Source organism: Eretmochelys imbricata, chromosome 2, assembly GCF_965152235.1.
Source record: "Eretmochelys imbricata isolate rEreImb1 chromosome 2, rEreImb1.hap1, whole genome shotgun sequence".
NCBI lineage: Eukaryota > Metazoa > Chordata > Testudines > Cheloniidae > Eretmochelys > Eretmochelys imbricata.
The window spans coordinates 116,489,544-116,510,520 of NC_135573.1; the positions used below are offsets into that span (position 1 = coordinate 116,489,544).

The 20,977-nt window shown below is 42.5% G+C and overlaps 1 protein-coding gene across 7 annotated transcripts in view; it reads right to left on the reverse strand.

The window, feature by feature from the left end:
* Nucleotides 1-20,977, reverse strand: part of RREB1 (ras responsive element binding protein 1) — a 142,625-nt gene that overhangs the window by 47,933 nt on the left and 73,715 nt on the right. The gene's annotated exons all lie outside the window — the stretch shown is intronic.

The window sequence follows — 20,977 nt, forward strand, 5'->3', positions numbered from 1 at the left end:
TATATAACATGTGGAAGGAAACGCAGGCCATTAACTCAGGTCACCTTGGCCAAATCACTTGAGCAATCTGTGCCTCAGTTTCCCCATCTGTAATATGGAAATCATGCTCATCCACCTTTATGAGGTGCTGAGACACCCTTGGATGAAAAAGACTAAGCATCGTTAGATCATAAAAGATACTATAAATAAGTAAAAAACCCACTGAACAAACCCAGGTATGTTCAGTTACAGGAAATATTATACCACTTATAAAAGCGTTTCTTTTAAAAACAAATAGTCTTGGCTTACATTGTACTAAACCTTTTATTTATGCATGGGCTTTTGGGAAAAAAATTCAAAAACCACCTAACTGACTTATGTGCCTAGGTCTCATTTAACGTTTATAGCAACTTCAGCTCGTAAGTCACTAGGGCATATTTGGAAATTTTACCCCTACTGGTTTAAGTCACTATTTCCAGATATGATACTAAAAGGCAATTTTTTCTGGTCTACACTGGTAATTAAGACTGGAATTTTCCAATGGGATTTGGGCACCTCGCTCCCTTACTGCGCCATTTAACTTTATTATGCACAATTGTGTTCAATTGTGACAAAGTTTACAATCTTCTAGGCAAACCTTATATGTTCCTGCAACTGGCTGGCTTGAAACACAATCAATGATTTTGAAGACTGGCTACATGTGAATCACCCAACATTTTAAATTAATGTTACTTTTAGATGCCAGGTGCATGACATGTGAAGATAACATAACAAATCAAACTGACCGCTTCTGCAACTCAATTAAAGCCAAATGGGATGAATCTGACCCAACATGTTTTACATGCTTATTTCCTTTTCACAACATCTGAACCTTGAAAACACACACACACACACACGGTCTTGATCTTGCTTAAAGTGGGGTAAAATCAGAAGTAACTCCATGTTTAGTCAATAGAATTACATTGATGTAAAACAGGTGCAAGATCAAAAATGATCTTGCAAGGTGCTGACCGCTTTGAATTCCCAAATGAAATCAGGAAGACTACACTCTTCATAGGATCTGGCCCCCCAGGGCAAGATTATGGCTTCTTCTTTGCACCTACACAGAGGGTGTAAGGTGCTCCTTTGCTTTGCCCCCTTCCACCAGCTACAATACAGGAAAGAGGAAGCTGCTACACTGGAGAGCAGAGAGTGGGCAACGCCGTGACTCTGCACAGCCTCCTTCCCCACAAACTATACTGGCCAGCGCTCGGAACTGTACGAGGGAAGATAAATAAAAGACTCCACTGGAGCATGGGGAAGTAAACCCAAGGACCCAAATTGTACCTCAGACAGATAAGCAACTATGTGCTGTCCCTTCTTTAGGGCATGCAATTGCCCCCAACTGAGTACATAAATGTCCTATTCTTAGCTCATATTTATGGCAAATATTTGAAACAGATTCTCCAGATTTGCAGAGTCTAGTAAATTCAGTCATTCTTTTCATTATTCTGGAACAGCTTGTTTTAAAAAAAAAAACTGAGACAACAATAAAGTCTATAGGCAAGATGCCTAGGTGCACTGAGGCCAGTCAGATCTCCCCCAGCCAGGTTTCTCTTTTTTTTTTTTTTTGGGAAGGCATTGCTCTAGTTCCCTGCTCCAACCAAGCCAACCCCAGATCTTTCTACAGATGATAAATCTATAGGATAAAGAACAGTAAGTTATGTTCATACAGAAGCACAGAAGTAGAACTGAACCATTTGTTCATTATTTTATGCAATAGTTGAAGATAAGCTTGGAAAAAGGAACAGGGGAAAAAAGAAGCGAATATTTTAGTATTCATTTGCAAGGTAAAGGCTGGAAGAGGTATGGGACTTTTTTTTTTTTTTAAGATAGTTTTCCAGTTAATAGGCAAGTCTGAAAGTGAGATACAGATATTTGTGTTACACACACATATATAAGGAGAGCATATTTAACCTTTTGGCAGCATGACTGACGCATAGCTAATATTATTTGGCCAGTGCCACACACACACACACTCACACTCTCTCTCACTCTCTCCCAGGAAAAATTCTACACTATAAAAGAAAATATGAAAAACCCCAGCTTAAAGATTCTGTTCTATCCCTGAGAAGCATGCATAATTCCCATTAGTAGCTACACATGCAGAATATTCCTTAGGGCCAGATTCTCTTCTCATGCTATTTTTACACCTGTTTAGTGTCAATGGAACAATTTTTGGTTTACGTGAGTGCAAGTGAGAGGAAAATCAGTTCCAATAGCATAGAATGTTATAGTCTGTTCATGTTTTAATTTTGCATGTTTGAAGTGAAGCAGTCCTAAACTACCGAGCCATCAACAGGAAGACACCCGGACTGCACCTTTGACTTTTACTGAATAGGTCAAACGTGTCAGACCCTGATAGCTCTCTGTGTGGAATCATTTAAAAAAAAAAAAAAACAAAGAAGCAGGTTCCAAGTTCTCAAATAAATTCACAATCTGCCCCTACAGTACAAGGAGCAGATTTATTCTTTGACAGGTTAAACAGGTTTCACTGCATTGAATTGCGGGTGGAGAGAAAGAGGATTACTAGAACAACCACCCAAGATAAGCAGGAAGAGAAAGCAGACCAGTACAAAGGACAGACACAATCTTCATCATCTCCTTTACCTTGCAGCAGGGACATGACTGAGTTCAGTCTGCCTTCAGAAAACAGTATCATCTGACATATGCTGAACTGTAACAGATGTCAGATTGCATCCACCACCTTTTATTTATTTATTTTTGAAATATAGCCCCTTCACTATGGCACATCTGCACTCTGAGGCTATGCTATGGCAGCATAGCTACCTGCAGGGTACATGCAGACTACAGTGATGGAAGGAGTTTTTCCACTGCTGTAGAAATACCACGTCCCCAAGCAAGGATAGCTAAATCAATGGAAGGTTTCTTCTGTTGCTCTGGCTGCACCTACACCAGGAGTTAGATCAGCATAGCTACCACACTGGAGTGTGGATTTTTCACAGCCCTGAGTGCCTAAGCTATGTTGACTTAAATTTTAGTGTAGACCAGATCTAAGCTTCATTCATTTAAAGTTTCTTAACTCTGAAAACAGACTAATATTTGTGTTGCTGTATCCTCCTTTAGAAATGTACCAAGCAGCTCTAAATTGGCCTCTTTTAGGGGTAGATAGTGCTGCAAAAATTGAGGGCCAGACATAGATGCTGGAACTAGGGCTGCTGGGAGTACTGCTGCACGCACTGGGTTAAAGTGGGTTCTGTCATATCCAGGGTTTACAGTTTGGTTCAATGGTTCTCAGCCTCCCCACTATACAGATTGTTCCAGCACTCCTGGGGCCAGATTCTCAGCTGCGGGTATTGCTTTAATGATGTCAATGTAGCTAAGTGAATTTACACCAACCGTGGATCTGGCCCAGACATCCCCAAGAGAAATATGGTACTTCACACAGGCACTCTCAAAACTATGCTTTAGGTACGTAGCCTGAGTACTTGGGAATTGCACAGGGTGGAACACGAGGGTGTAACTAGGGCTAATGGGATGACATTAAGGAAGTGAAAATTTAAATGGACTAGCAGGAAAAACTTCCAAGTACTGAGAATTATCAGTCTATGAAATAATCTACTATGGGAAGTGATGGAAACCTCATTACTTGGAATTTTTAAAACGAGACCAGACAAAACACCAGAAGAGGTGTAGGAAATAATCTGGCACGGAAAGGGGAATGGACTTGATCTTAAAAGGTCTGTTCCATCTCTAACTTGAAAGCTTTAAGAAATGCTATGTAAAAAATGCAGATATCTTGCTCAACCAAGTTTTTGCATCGTTTGTGTGCAAGAACTCCCCTCCCTTTTTCCTCCCAAAATTCCACAGGTGAGTCAAGAATATCTGATAATGCCACAATCTTATTAGTCAACCCTCTAGCCACATAGGTGTTTTTCAACAGTTTTAGTGCATTTTAACTCCCTACCCTCTATCGGTGTCATCTTCTTCTCCCCCAGGCTCAGTCTCTTACCTGCCATCCCCCATCTTCAGGCAACTGAACTCTGATGATCACATGGATAAACATTCAGCTCAAGACGATGTGGCACATAAAGGCTGCTTTTCTTTCTCCATCTTCAGCTCTACTCTGGTCCACAATATATGGTTTCAGGAGAGTAACGTGTGAGTAATCCAGCACTGCTAGTACTGAAGAAAGAGTGAAAAAAGCGAATCTCTCTGGTTTTGCTATTTTTGAAGTGTTTTGGGTTTTTTTGTTCTACCTCTGAGTATGTCACAGAGGTAACTCCTGAGAAAAACTTGCATCAGTGGTTCTTACTGGTCATGATCTGACCTTTAGAAAGGGTGCTGTCTGAAGTGCCAGGGAGAAGTGAAGACAATGCAGAGGTTGTGTGTGTTCAAAAGACAAGCTCTCTGAAGATTTTAATACCCCCCACAAGAGCCAGGAACATCCTTTAAAGAGGATTGGGGGAACAATGGAATAAAAAGGTGATGACTGTGGCCTCTGACCAGTGCCTGGGGTTAAAGTCCCTCTTCTTTTACTTCTGTGGCATGAGCAGGACCGCTTGTCAGTTGGGATAGGCTGGTCCAAGGCTGACCACAGGAAAGGGAGTTTACTTACCTTGTACAGTAACTGAAGTTCTTCAAGATGGGTGCCCCTCTGAGTGCTCTACGTCAAGACGTGTGTGTGCGTGTGCACCAGTCCACTCTTGATCGGAGATTTTTGTCTGCAGGTTCATGCGTGGGCCCTACACACCGTCACACTCTGACAGGAGGGTACGCAGGCAGGGGGCAGACCCACCACCACTCCAGTTCCTTCTCAACCCCCAAAGTCTAACAAGAGACTCCAAGGCAAAGGGGAAGGAGGGCAGGTAGTTAAGCACACACAGGGCGATATGTCTTGAACTCCAGTTACTTGTACAAGGTAAATAACCTCTTCTTCTTTGAGCAGTGTTCCTATGGGTGCTCCACATCAGGTGACTCGTGAGCAGTACCTCCATCATGGAGAAGGGTGCTGAATAGGCAGATTCAGTACAGATCATGGAACAGCTTCATTGAAAGCAGTCCCAAGGGTTGGGGCTGGTAGAGAGCTGAACTGAATGGAATAATCTAAGAAATCGCCTCCAGGATCCATGTCCCTGAGGTGATGAGCTCCCAGGAAGGTAGACAATGGGAGAGATTATCCCTATAAAGGAGGCAGAGGGGAGAGGTGCAGTGTAAGAGCTGGAGAGGAAGGTAGCTCATGACCCTTGACTAATGGGTCAAAAAAGGAAGAAGAAGAAAAAAAGTGAAGATTCAGGCTCTCCCAGGGTGCAAAGGTCTCTGTGGAACAGACCTCTGGAAGCTACTGGGGACCCCGGATAGGGATCCTCAGGAGTCAATATGTCAGGTAGCAATGGAGACGGTACTGAAGAACAAACGGTGCATGACAAAGATTTTTTGTTGACTCTAGAGCTCCCTGTTTCAAAGGCACCGAGTCTGGTGTCGATGTTGGTGCTACTCTGGGAGGTATCTCAGTGTGCAGCTTCTTTGCCCATGGTTTCTGAGACCCAGACGGAGGGGATGACTTTCCCCTTTTCTTATCCCATTCCAGACTATCGGGTCTTTTCTTCTTAGAAGGCCTGGGTGGTGCTACAGGGCCCTCAGGATCTTCGTCTACCACTGGAGCAGTGGTGGCTCGCAGATCTGATGTATAGGGGGTGACTCAGAGGGCACTCCATTACCTTGTCTTCCCTCAATTTCTTAGATCTGCTCTTGAAACCGGAGCAGATCTTACAGTTAGGGCTTGTCTACGCTGGCAATTTACAGCGCTGCAACTTTCTCGCTCAGGGGTATGAAAAAACACTCCCCTGAATGCAGCAAGTTTCAGCGCTGCAAAGCGCCAGCATAAACAGTGCTCCCAGCGCTGGTAGCTACGCCTCTCATGGGGGTGACGTTTTTAGAGCACTGGGAGAGCTCTCTCCCAGCACTCTGCCGTGACCACACAAGCCACGTTAAGGTACTGATGCAGCAGCGCCTTAGCGTTGCCAGTGTAGACTAGCCCTTCGTGGGGATGTGAGACTCCCCAAGGCAGTGGAGAAGGCAGCTTCAATTTCTGTTGCCGTGGGGAAAAGACCTAGTGCAGGTCTGGCAAGGTTTGGAGCCTGGGGTCTTGGGTGTAACCTGAACTCAAGGCTGTTGGTCAAAGCCCAAGAAAAACCAATAAAGGCCCACATCCAGCAAAGAATTAAAGGGGAAGGAGAATCCCATACCCTCAAAAGCACAAACTGTGCAAAATAACAGGATGTAATAAAATCTATTAAATAAAGAATAAATGAGCGACAGGTGTAGCAAGCCGGATGGCTAGCTAAATGGACAGCACAATGCTCCATCTCAAGCTGCAAGTGGCTGAGATGGAACTGCAGTGGTGATGGGTGCACAGGGGTGTCTAGCGCACAGCTGTGGACCTGCAGACACAGCTGACAAAAATCACTAGTCAAGAATGCACAGGTGCACACACATCCTCACGAGGCGCACCCAAAGGGACACTGCTTTAAGAACAGCAAATCCACAGGAAAGCCAGGAGGCACTTTCAGTGAGAGATGGTTGAGAAAGTTCCAGGCTCAAAAATCCCCTGATTAATTGCTGAGCACAGCGTTAGCAAGTATATAGGCAGGACACCATTTCCCTCACTGCTCTGGAAACAATGAAGGAAAGTAAAACTGGCCATTACCAATCCAGAGAGTGATTGTTTGCCAGTATCATGTTCAGGTTTCACAGTCCACACATTATTCTGTACCACTTCTCTATAGCTTTCTTCACTTTACCACTCTATTTACCGTACATCCCACTGCACTGCGAGAGGCCTTTTCTCCCCTCATTTGATTTCTGAATGCTGGACCACAACCTGACCTCAAAAAGAAATGGATGGTACCCATATATCTGACATCTATCTGAAAACAACAAGTGTAAAACCACCGTATATTATTGCAGTATTTATAGCCATCTAGATATTCTGGTAATCAATTAGAGTGAGAATAAAATCAGCAATGGTGAAAATGGCTTCTTTCATAAGCTACCACCTATATCATAGAAATTATTCTTCAAAGCAAAACACTCTTCAACATCTACCAATCTAGTAAGCTCAGCATTCTGTGGAGATGTAAGCTGGTCAGATGGGCAGTAGGTCCAGCTGCTCTGACCTCAATGTAGCTGAAAAAATTACTGTTAAGTATGGTCTGCTACTTATTCTGATAATTCTCTTCCCTAACTACCTTCAGTGCATTATTATTTTAGTTTATGTTAATAAATTTACCAAAACAAAGTCAAAACCACATACTTTCAATATTCCACAACAGAGTAAATATTTACAATTCAAAATACAATTATATTTTAAAAAAGGCCAGTTTCACCCTGATTTCAATCCTGCACAAGCACATTAAATTCAAATGAAGTGCTAAGGATTTAAGACAGGCCAGGTTTTGGCCCATTGTGCTCTTGTCCTTCCCTGGGATGGAAAGTGGCTCAAGAGCAATAGAGTGCCAACTTTAATGCCCTTCATATCAAAACCAGGACCTATTCTGACACATTTCCAGCTCAAAATGCCTGTGCTATTATTTCATTCTGCCTGACAGTTCTAACTTTATCCAAGTGTCCTAAAAACTATAAAAGACAAAAACATTTCATTGTACAGGCTCATTTCTGTCATTTGAAGCAAGAAGGGGAAAATCCCAAACAAATACAAAATGGGTTTGAGCAGCAGTGTTTTCAGGAGTCATCAGTCAATACAAAGACTGCTAGCCCTCCCCCAAAGCCTTGTTGTGAACATGACTAGAGCTTAACTCCAAAGTACAGTAACACTATGTACCGGAGTTAAACCTCCAGTTATTTGTTTGTCAAAACAAAGTCATCAATCTGTATTGACAATATATGTTCAGTCCTAATAATTATAAGCAGCCACTACTTAGCAGAGTCTGATTCATTCAACACTGTCAGCTGTAATCACTGGATCAGAAAGATGCAGCTAATTCTGAAATGAAACATGACTGGTATTTGGAAGGGTTTTTGTTTTGTTTTTCTTAACAGCTTATCGACGACAACAGTTGCTATTCAGATCCTCCCAAAACACTAAAACCTCAACCACCTTGTGAAAACTCTACCAACCAAACACCGAAGAAAAATGTCAGTGCCGAGATTTTTGCTTTTATTTGAAGCATTCACATGGTGCTGAATGATTAATGGCTAGAATCAGCAAGGAGCAACTAACAGTGAGAGAACTGAGTGTGGCTACGGCGAAGCTAATAAGAAACCTAACACAATACACTGGAGCAAAGTGACCTCAGCAGAAGAGTTGGGTGTGGCGAACAGGTCAGGGAAGAGTTATGTTAGAAGCACTTGCTCTCTCTAAGTTCAGAGCAGTTAACCACGGCTATAAATACGTAGGGTATTTCATTTATGTTTTTTTAAACACTGGGCTATTGGTTTACTTTGAAGTACAACCCGCTGATTGATCCTGCTCTGAACTCTGTCCAGGGGGAGCCCTTCACCCACATGAAGTATTGCTGAACTTAACAGGACTCCAAGCAAGTGGCAGAGTCCTCCAGCATGGAGCTCATTGCAGGATCGGGGCCTAATGGGCAAGGGAAAACCTTAGTTTAAACACTGCTTATAAACACTGGCAAGACTGCCAGGCCAAAAAAAGGCTCATTAGGATGTGTCCAGTTCCAGATTCTCAAAGTGGTTTAAAGGCCACTGCTGAAAGAGTCCTATGTAGGGTGGTGGTATATCTAAGGCTAAAGTCTATTCTTTGGTGTCGTTTTGCTCTATGTTTGTACATACTAGCACAATGCAGTCCTCGTTCACGACTAGGGCTCCTGGATAGTACAATAATACAAACAATAAAAGACAATTATCTATTCTATTCTATCTAGATTCTTATAGTGCACTCATCACTGCAGTATCAGAGTGACTTCCAAAGTGCATTAAGCAGTATGGCTAACATCTGTCATGGGTTTGTTCTCTCATCCTCTCCCGAGGGGGAGAAATGCGTGCAGCTGAATGTTTTATTTTGCATTGCGTGTGCACGCAAAACACACACACTGAGGTATCCGTGTGTTAGAAAAGGCAAGGAGAAAGAAATGTGCCTTGCACCTAAAGCAGGAGGTGGGGAGGTTTGTGATGGTCCTTATTTCCTGGTGGAGTTCATTCCACAGTCTTGGGCCACCCCCCCCCCCCCCCCCGCCCCCAGGACAGCTCTATCTCCAGCACAGAACTTTAACAGAGCAAAGCAAAAGCAAAAACAAAGAAACCCCACACCACCATTGCAAATATAATCATTATGATAATATTTCTCATGGTTTAGAAGAACTATCAAGTCTATCTGAAAGCTCGACGTTTGCAAAAGCTGCTCATGATTAAATTCCAATTCTGGTAAATAAATTCCTTGATGGAGACACCAGTGAAGCCTGTGAATTGTAGTCAATGCCATACAACATAAAGCTTTCTGAAGTCTGCCAATACACATTATAGCTAGAGTGTAAGATACACAGCCACACACACGCTTATATTTTAGTAGTTTTACCCAAGAGAAGAATATTTTGTTTTGCCAATAAAAAAAATAGCAGAAATGTGTGCGTGAGAGAGAGATCTACAAAACAATAAGTGGAAAAGTACTATTTCTGTAAAGCAAACCGTATATGTTGTATTAACAAATATCTAAACAACTAACTTGCTATACTGAAGTCAGCAAGTTCAAACAGGTTTAGACGGATACAAATGCACTCCCATCTTTGCTTGACATTATCCCTGCTCTCCACCAAAGTGTTGTCATAACACCTCAGGAAAAAAAAAAAAAAAAAAAAAGAAGGAAAGAAAAAAGGAGGCAACTATTCCAAAACTACATGCCTGATGCTGCTGCAACAGTGAAGTGATTCAATAGTGGCAGCCTGCCCTGTACATGCTTTTAAAGTCAGTTTTCCCAAAGGGGAAGAGGTTCATTTGCAATTGTAATCACGCTATGCATAAGCAGAGAGAGAGAGAGAGATGGTGGAAATTCAGTGTGAGCTTCCCAACGCAGCCCCACCTAATTGGCTTCGAGGCACCGTGCAGTGATTCAGGCTGCACCACATTAACAATGACAAATGACATATGGTGACTTTGTAGATAAAAGAAACTCTGCTTACTGAGAGGCAGAGTTAAACTCATGACACTTTAACAGGGCCCTCTAATTCTGCAAGCTTTGTAAGAAATCCCTATTTGTGCTGTGTTTATTAACCACATATGCACATAAGCCTAGCCACTAACCCACAAATTTGGATGTTTCTATTCAATGTCTTAAGACATTCCCATTAAAAATAGCTTTAAGGAGAGAACAATTAAAGCAGCTTTAATTTCAGCACAAATACAGAGCACTGCAAGTTAAAAAAAAAAGTTTTATCCCCCTTAAAAATAAAACATGGTGAAGAAATCGGAGATATATTTTTATTCATTAAAAAAACCACAACATGATGAGCAACTATGTCCAGAATCAGACATAGCCTACTCCATTCACGGCCCTCTAGCATTTTGCCATTGAGTATCGCTAATGGCAAACATCACAGAACAACTTGTTATGTCCTATGGCACAGGAAAGAAACACAGTTCTCACAAACGCTGAAGGTGCTTTACAAAGGGAATAACATTTTTAAAAAAATCCCAAGGAAAATGCACTATATTACAAAACCACATTCTAGACAAAACAAGATCTCTGCCCTATCATGTCAGTGGTATAAATCAATGACTGTTGAGGAGGATGGGAAACAAATCAACTCTACGCGGAGATTCTCAAACCTTTTCCCTCCACACTGCAGACCACATCCTAATAGAGGAATTTCTTGTAGACCACCTCCCCTCCCACGCCTGACGCTGTGGCCCACCTATTTCTCTCATGTGTGATCCCATAGCATCCTTGTGGTAACCACAATTGCCTGTGTGGGAGAGTAATGTTAAGAAAATATTTAATGAATTTCTTAGATGTCTTTTAATAAAATTTAGCAGCTGGAAACAGGAGTGCCAGCACCACAAAACTAGCCTGCTCTCTATGGGCCACCAGACACTGCACTGCGGAACACCAACCACAATTTGGGAACTTCTGTTCTAGGGCTATGAACTTCGAGGCAGCCAGTGCAGATGTGGACTACTGATACGTCTCATCATTAAAGGCTGCGTGTCTGTCCAGGGGGGTAGCTGAGGATAGCCCCCGGCCCCGCTCCTGCAGCCTCAGCTCGCCGTGCCGCCAGACTCTGGGCTGCGAGAGCCGCCGGTGTGTAGTGTATTAAATTGCTCCTCATAGGAATGTGCTACTTATGGAGCACCAGGACTGGCAGCCGTAACTACTACACCGTAACTAGCACATTCCTACTGGGAGCAATTTAATACACTACACTGAGCCTCCAGACAGTTTTGGAATCCTGATGTGGCCCTCAGGTCAAAAAGTTTGCCCACCCCTGTCCTAGGTGGAGGGGCCTGGGGGCTCTGTGCACTGTCCCTGCCTGCAGGCACCACCCCCGCAGCTCCCACTGGCTGCGGTTCCCAGCCAATGGGAGCTGTGGAGCCAGCGCTAGTGGCAGGTGGCCAGGGCAGCACACGGAGCCTCCCAGCCTTCCAACCCTCCGAAAGGAGCTGCAGGGACATGCTGGCTGGTTCTGGGGAGCTGCGCAGAGCTGGGTAGGGAGCCTGCCAGCCCCGCAAACCCTCCCCCCCTCCACCCATGCTTCCCCCTGGCCTTTTACCTCCTCAGAGCACCCCTGGCACAAGTTTTAGTTAGGGGTATATAGTACAAGTCATGGACAGGTCACGGGCGGTGAATTTTTGTTTATTGCCAGTGACCTGTCCACGACTTTTACTAAAAATGTCCGTCACTAAAACATAGCCTTACTCATGTTTCAAGTTTGTCACTGAAGAGGTGTCACCTGCCACAATAATACAGGTGCCTCTATTTTAAAACAGCAGGGAGGGTTGCCTGTCTTCCTCTTCCCAGGTCAGCTTTCTCAAGTCTAGACGTACTGGAGAGTTTGGTCAGAGGAGTCACTGGACATAGACCTGATCCAGAGCTCATTGCAATCAATGAGAGTCTTCAACAGGCTATGGATAAGGCCCCACGAGAGCTTATTCTCTCAGCTTGGATTGGGAAGAATACCAGTTGATCCCCTAACGGAAGACAAAGCGATATTTGTATTCCAAGTACAACCCAGCTACTTAATATATAACGATACTGTCAGTTTATATAAATAGGCATCTTCCCCATACTGAAAGCCAGCCACCTATGTATTAGGTGTAACATGCAGACAAGTAGCATAGTGGGAAAACGAGCATGCCAGGATCAGACTGCTGCTGTTTCAAGAATCCAAATGCTGTTTTTTGTCTCCAGTCTTATTCTGTTTTTAGGAAACAATTTATTGCTAATGAATGGCCTTTTTTTAAAGAAAGGAGAAGCTGACAATGAGTGCCTATATTCTGATGTTTGCTAGTTCCAGCATGCTAAACAAGAACAGGTTGGGCAGCTTATATATTGCAGGGTGGGGGAGTTAAAGCTAGACATGTGTTAAGGTGGAACTACAGCCAGTACAAAAAACACAGGTTTAAGACAAGGACAAAGGTTTTCCTCCTTATTCTCTTAGGGCCTGTGCTTACACTTACAGCACTGCAGCTGCACTGCTGTAGCGTTTAGTGAAGACACTACCTACGCTGACGGGAGAGCTTCTCCCACTGGCATAGGTACTCCACCTCCCTGAGAGGCAGTAGCTATGTCGACGGAGAAGCCCTATACATTAGGTATTGCAACAATATAGATTTTTGTACACATTCCTCCCCCCCCCCCAACACAGAGGATGTATTCCAACACGCAGAGAACATTCCTCATAAACCTCCCCAATGGCCCGCATTTTTACCACTTGGTATATTAATCTATTTCCTCACCTGTTCCATCTCGTTAAAAATCTGCAACATGGCATATTGCCATTTGTCCTTAAAATGTTAGGTCTACAGAAAAATCCTCTAATGCTGGGATTAAAGCAAACAACAAACAGCTTCCAAGTCCCAAAGATATTTTTAAATCCCTAGAGCTGGAATTCTATCTTTTCTTGCAGTCTTGTATTAAAGATGGAGAGTGTAGGCAACTTTCCTGAGCAGGCAGAATACTATACCCCTAAAGCAGGTGTTGCTCCTGGGCAGGTACTCATGAAGATAAATAGAGGTCAAAAGGAGCCATGTGATCGGTGACTAGAATCTACTATGTCAAGTGGCATGTTCTTGTTTGAACTGTGACACGGGAAACAAAGCAGCACTAAGCTATGCTGAATACATGCTATTATATGGAGATTTATGTTATTGCCTGTGATGAAATTGGTATTACCCCGTATTCCAGATCATCTTCCCCATTACACCCACATGCTAACCAGAAACCCAAACCCATTGTCAGCAGTGCACAAAAGTGTAAGACTAAAAGTCTTAAAGTGAACAAGACCAGATTTACGTAAATTAGAGGGTCTGAGACCACACACCCACGCTGTAGACTTAGAGCGCCCTTGATTCACGTGCATGTTCAAGAACTGAAGAGGCCTGGATATGCAAATATAATTAGGGTGACCAGATAGAAACTGAAAAAACGGGACGGGGGTGGGAGGTAATAGGCGCCTATATAAAAAAAAGTCCCCAAAAATGGGACTGTCCCTTTAAAAATGGGACAGTTGGTCACCCTAAATATAATGCTGCTTATTGTATATGCTTCAGTTCTCAAGAACAATTGAGCCAACTAAGGACAGAGTATAAACTTTAACTCAAACTTACTTGCTTTTTTCTGGATTCTAATCAGACTCCAACATGAGTGTTTGGGTTAACTTTCTTCACAGCTCTTCAATAATAATTGAGGAGGAGGGTGATATTTCAATGGCAGTAAGTGGAGTATCACATACCTGTAATCAGGACATCTCCCTCAAGCTCTTAAGGTCCACTGAACTGTTGCGTACTTGGACATGACTGACCATAGCAACTCCTTTAGAGGCTTTATTTAAATCACATAACACTAAGCAAGCACAGGTTTCAGAGTACCAGCCGTGTTAGTCTGTATCCGCAAAAAGAACAGGAGGACTTGTGGCACCTTAGAGACTAACAAAATTATTTGAGCATAAGCTTTCGTGAGCTACAGCTCACTTCAAGCACAGAAATTCAGGTCTTGCATATCTGTATGAGAAGTGGTTAGTTCTTTCTTGGACTGTGAGATAGTAAGTAAAAGGTGTGTGTTTGTTTTAAGTATGGTACTAGCACTTTCTGCTATACTGGTGTTCACAAAACTGTCAATTTTTCCTGTCCCTCACTTGGAGTCTTCATAGGTGGTACCCAGTTACTCAGAGCATACCTGTTGATAGTTTTAGCCTCCACCCAGTCCATGCTTTCACTATACTTACACTGTATATTACTGAAAAGAAAACACATTTTTAAATTAAAGAGAAAATCAAATGTGCTGTGTCTCAGTTTTCTGCTACAACTATAATTAAAATAATCTGTTACTACAGAAGCAATTAGTTCTAACTGTGCAGTGCTCAAGAATTCGGGCATCTGCAAATGCTGAACAAGTCTATCCTCTCTCATATGCTGATGTCACAGCACCTTGATATTGGCCAATGATCCTACATTCATCATAAGACGGAGTTTGAGATCATGTCAGACATGACTTGTCCAACTGACCCCACTCCTCCATATTTAGTTCAGTTTAAGGAATACTGTCCAGTTTTAATTTCATGTAAACCAAAAATTCTCAGGAGTTAAGCAAGAACTCATCCTAGTGCACGAGTGGATCTAAAACTAAAAAAAAAAAAGGAGAATCTAATGCAATGCTGTATCTATTATAAACACAGAGAAGTCAGGTAATTCATGATGTTCATACAGAAAATATAATTGACTATATTGCACATAGTCTTTTGTATGCTGCTAATTTTAATGCCTTAATTTGCTTGTGCAAAATATCTGTACATGGATGATGTGAGATAATCACCTATTATATTTATTACATATATATTTTTAAGGCATATAGGTTGAACTTTTCAAAACTCCCTTAGAATTTTAAATGTCCAATTCCTCTGAATTTTCCCTTAGGCCTTTTTCTTTCTGAGGCCCACCCCACCATGCTATAAAAACTCCAGGGCCTACCTGTGCCACAACAACTGGTTTTCAGCATATAAAAGCCAGGGCAATTGCCTGGGGCCACAGGGGCCTCCACAAAGCTACATTGCTCAGGCTTCGGCTTCAGCCCCAGGTGGTAGGGCTCAGAGGCCCGGGCTTCAGCCCTATGCAGTGAGGATTCAGCTCTCTGCCCTTGGCCCCATCGAGTCTAACACTGGCCCTGCTTGACGGCCCCCCTGAAATCTGCTCGCGGCTCCCTAGGGGGTCCCAGACCACTGGTTGAGAACAACTGCCTAGGCAGCTCTGAAAAAGTGTCAAACTGAATGTTGCATTTAGGTCGTTTTTGCACTGTACTTCCCCTTTTTAAAAGGCAGAAAGTTTGTCACTGTGTTTAACTATGTAGAGCCTAAAAAAGTTTTCTTCTCAACACGCTATCTAAAAAACAAATAAATGCGGGACTGCATGGGGAATCAGAATGTACAAATTCTATCCAGACTCCGCATACTCTGAGGCCGTATGCTATTTAATGCACTGCACCTACAATGCACATAATACACATCAGAAGGAATCCAGCACCAGAATTAACATTGGAGGAATTCATGGGTGGGTTGCAGGGAAAGGATGCTTTGGCAAGGTCAGAAGGAGGGTCTGTAGAATCAAAAGTTGTGTGCAAATACCTTAAGTGTATGCACACACGCACATCTGTACCTGATGCATGTACCTATGTTTTAAAAAAGTAAAAGGAAATCTTGTTTATGCTCAGGGACAGTAAGTGGGTCTCACTTATTTCTTAACCAATGTTTTGTAAACCTCACAAAGTGTACTCATTGACTGACTAATGAACTTATACACCCAAATTTTAAATGAAAGCTGCTTTCAAGCTCTCAAAACACTCAAACATACAAAAAGTGGGGAGGATGGATTCCAAAAAATGTCTTACTGAGAAGGCAGAATTGTATCACTCCCAACAACAAAAACAGCAGCAGTTATGACATTGCACACTGACTATATCCTTTTCAAGCAGTTTGGGGAAAACGCCACTGAAGAAAAAACAATATGGATGAAGTGCCTTCTTAACTAAACGGTTAAAAGAAAAAATGCTGTCTTTGACTAGGAGTCTTTGTAACAGTTTGCCACAGCAAAGCTCCTGCAATTCTGCTCTTCTACTTAAGTTTCAAGATTTTTACATGTATGCACTGCACGGGATAATTTTTTTGGTTGAAATACCTAGGTCATCCCATCATTCTTTTCAAAACACACTACAGAATCTTTAACAGCCACCAGAGACTGTCAAGAAAGGAGTCAGTATGTATCAGACCTATCTTCTGATATTTACATTTTATTAAAACTTCAAATTTTATGGAAAGTTTGTCTTTAACAGACAGAAAATGCCATTTAAAATAGATGGGTACAGACCATCTGTCATAACCATACAGCTAAGGGTAGCCTAGAATTCCTCCTTACCTGTAAGGGGTTAAGAAGCTCAAATAACCTGGTTGGCACCTAACCAAAAGGACCAATGGGGAAAGAAGATACTTTCAAATCTGGCGGATTTGTGCTTTGGGGAAGTTTTCAACCTAAGCTGGTAGAAATAAGCTTAGGGGGTCTTTCATGTGGTCCCCACATCTATACCCTAGAGTTCAGAGTGGGGAGGGAGCCCTGACACCATCCTAGTCCTAAAACTGGAAGAGGATCCAGGGCAGGATGACCTTTTATCCAGAAGGAACTATTTTGGGTAAGCCCTGGGGATATTTTCAGCTTCTACACTGAGTCCTTAACAAGTTTTGTTTCAGCAAAACTTGACCACAGAATTAAGTCAGGCAAGCAGTTTTAGATACCCCAAGTTCCCTTAATAAAAGATCGCTCCAAAAATACAGTAGCAGAGCAACTTATTTGGTTTTTTTTGTTTTTGAGGGTTGGAGAGCTGCAACTTTCCATTTCTTGTCAGAGCCAAGGCCCAGAGAGCTTCCCAAGGTTTTAATCTGTTAGTTATTGGATACACCAACAACATATAGATTTGGCAAAAGTGACAGCATAGATTAAAATGCTCTCATAACATTTATCTGCTCCAGCACTTACTTCAGACTCTTCTTCAGAAAGGATTCAAGGTCCCTATGCTTTCAGCTCTACAGAAAGCCCTCTTTTACACGTGCACACATACGCTTTACAACATTTACACTGAAAATGTGAAAGCATATAACCCATTCACTGGGAATGAGAGAAAAACCCTGCTCACCGTCTTTCTAGCACAAGCATGTGTGGATCTGCATGCTCTAAATAGCAGTGGTCCTGTGTGCCCCCTTTTAAATCCACCCTGTTAAGACAGCTTGCATTTCCAGGTTTATGTCTCAACCTTAATATAGGATTTTGAAAAATAGTTCTTTAGTTCTTTTCAAGAACAAGATCAATAACTAACTCCTCCATAGGGTTATGTTTTATAAGACATAAGAAATAAATGGATCTACTCTTTCCAGTGTTCCCCAGAAATAAATCCATAATGGAATATGCAGCCTCCAACCTCTCCTCTCTCTCAAGGAATTCCACTCCCTGACAGACCCGGAGGGATCCCCCACCACGTCAATAACCCTTCTCCATTAAGTGCAGCAGTTCAGCAGAGTCAGTGCCCCATTCAGAGAAATAAAAGTACAATAAATTAACTTCCCTTCAGTGTCTATGTGCCATTCACTGTTGTTCCTTGAACTGAACAGCTCTTCCAGATGAAGGCTCCATGTTGGGCACCTGGCCCAGTGCTTCAGGCTGTACAGTGCGCCTTCCAGTAGGGAGCTCCAAAGTAGCAGGACATTTTGAGCAGCCTGGTAGCCATGACAGAGACCTTTCCAAGATGCCCTCACTCACTCAGTCCAGAGGACAGTTATAGCTCCCCACTTAGAATGCTGACCAAAAGTCATCCAGTTCAGAAAATGAGGCCGGCGTTCACCTCGTTTCAGAAGAAGTGCTGAAACAGTGTTTTTTCCCCTAAGCTTGTAGCACCAGTTTGGCTGTACTCGTGGAGAGAGGGTGTAGGGTCAAGGAGGATGGCAGAGACAGAACTTTAAGAAGTCAGAGACTATGACTCATTCACAAAAGAAATAGAAGATTTATTCTGAAGGTTGAGAAGGATATCTTCTATACATCTGGCAAGAAATGTAAAAGAAGCCAGACTGCAGATGAGGGAGGCTAGGACAACTTCAGAGTAAAGATTAGGACAAAAAGCCAGACAACTATGAAAGTCAGATTAAAGGGCTAGGTAAGAATTAATTTTAGAAAAACAAAAAACATTGTGTATACACATGCAGCATTCACATTTCTTTCCTTTCAATGGCTTTTAGGTAAATACAGTATTAGGTGGCAAGACCCCCCCCCCCCCCCAGTGTAGGGCAAGAAGCATTCAAAGTTACCTTTTTTCTTCTGCGGCAGGTCCACAAATTACTGATCTATTAAATATCACTAGCTCCTGGCTCAGTGCGATACCCCAGCATGATTTCTGCTCCTGGCATCACACCGATCACTGGAGACTGCCAATAAGGGTATAAAAGTCTCGTCCCTCTCCGCTTGGCACATTTTGGTCAGCTTTTAAATATTTTAATTTTAGCATAAAATATTAAAAAGAAAACGAGAAAAACTGTGCAATCCTGGGGTTTGGGGACTTGCCTTACGCCCCACAGAACACAGGTACAGGCGATGTTGAACTGCAGGTGCAGAGTGCCTGTAAGAACTTCGCGCCAAGAGGGAGCTAGCAAGCCATAGTGCATCTTCACTTGGCAAAGCTGACATAGAAGTAAGTTTTGAATGTAATGTGATGCAAAGCCTTTACCCTTGCTCATTTATGGCTTGTTGGACTCAATGCTACAGTTGTGTTTGAAATACATATAAAATAATTTAGTTTGGACCACCTTTTAACTAGAAATACCTGGTTTTGACAGACGTACCCAATGTGCAAAATAAACCTTTTGATACTGAGAGCGTTATAGAGCCATATTGTAATTTCTCTTCGTATTTATCATCTGTCTGCTTGCTCTCTAACACAGTGGTTTGATTTTCTGAGGATTTTTAAAATCTATTATCTAAAACAGAACATCTTTAAAACACACAGGGGTGCAAGCCTGCCCTCACTGAAATCAGTGGCAAAACTCCCATTTTCTTCAATAGGGGCAGGATTTCACCCTGCAGGTAGTTTGAGATCATCTTCTGCAATGACAGACTATGTCAGGACAGTGTGAGACTTCTGCAACATTCATTGAGCTGTTGCAGACTGAAATTGTACAGTGAAATAAGAGCCTTCAAAAGGTTTGTTAGTTTGTGTGTCTCAAACCTACACCCAGATATCTGACAATGAAAATGCCATTTATAGGGAGTCTATTCATCGTAGGCCCATCTTAACGATCTTAATAGGTGCTGCACTGCATGCCATTTGGCTTAAAAGAAAAACATCACAAAAATTCAAAGCACTGATATTGTTTTGATACATTTATTTCCTTTACAGAAGTCATTTCTTTAGTCAACCACAGCCTGCATTCTGGCTGATCTGCCCTTCCTTGGGGATCAGGTTTGCACCTGACTTGTTCTGTTTAACATATGATCTCACAAAAGAATGACAAGAGATGCACCCACTGTCAATCACAGCAGTGAGATAAGCTTGTGGGCTGGGAATCTGAAGTACCATCTCACCCCTAGGGCAATCCCTCCTGCCCAGCAAAGAGGCACATTAAGAGAGCAGTGCTGGTAAGCAAGCACTTCTGCTGGCACTGTATTCAGTCTATGGTTAGATCAAGGATCATCAGGTCTGTCAATCCATCACTTTTCATGGGCACGAAAACAAGTAACTACAGCATAAAATGAAAGAGATCATGTAATCCAATACTGTACATTTATCAGTATCATGTTTCTGTCCCAGAACCTAATTTTCCCTGATTTTTTACCTTTTTGGAAATTACTTGAGAGAAATTGTAGGTAACTTTTAAATTAGCATTTTCCCATTCTGGCTGGCCAGGCAAGCTGTATCTTAAGAGACAGCATCTATTTGGAAATCAGAGACTTGAGGTCATTGGTGTGACTAGAACCAACTTCCTGCTCACTGGAGAAAAATGATGAGACATGCTGAACATTAAAGCTAAAAAGACAGCAAACCCTCCACATTTGACCCCAGGTTTGGGAAATAGATATAAACAGAGCAGAGAATGCTGGAACACTGGAGTTCTCACACTCCAGTGCTGCCCGTCACAACATCTTGGACTCAAAACAAACAAGCCTGCCTTTGCCACTGCAGGGAGTACCGTGTCAGATACACAATATGTGAGAGACACGGCAGAAATCAACATACAGGAAAGTGTTAGTCTAGCAGAAAATGAAATCATCAACCTGTGAGCTCCTACTCTGTCCAATGTAAGAGAGAAGATGGTTCCTCTATTGGCACCACCTTAGACAGAAGGAGAAAATGTAACCCTGCAAATATGCACACAGTTTTAAGTTTATGTGCCATGTGAGTGTGTCTAGTATTACATCAGGGGCCCAATTTTTATCCTGCATTTCAGCAGTCAAATAAACATTTTAGGTGCCTTAATGCCAACTGCACTGAAGTTTGAAAACTTAGTTCTTCCATGTTTAAATAGGAGACTTTCAGCAATGTGTTTACAACTCCACTATTCCAACACCCAATAAACCCCTTGGAGCACAGAAACTAGCATCTGGGCAACTCTAACTACCAGTCAGCTACAACGGCTAAGCGGAGGCCAGGATCTCTCTCTTCAGACCCATCCCCTTCCAATCAGAAAATTATACAAATCACACAGATGCAGATGCAAAAATAGTCATTTTACAGTATGTTTTTAAACTGGATACTCATCATGCAGAGAGGATAAAACAGCAA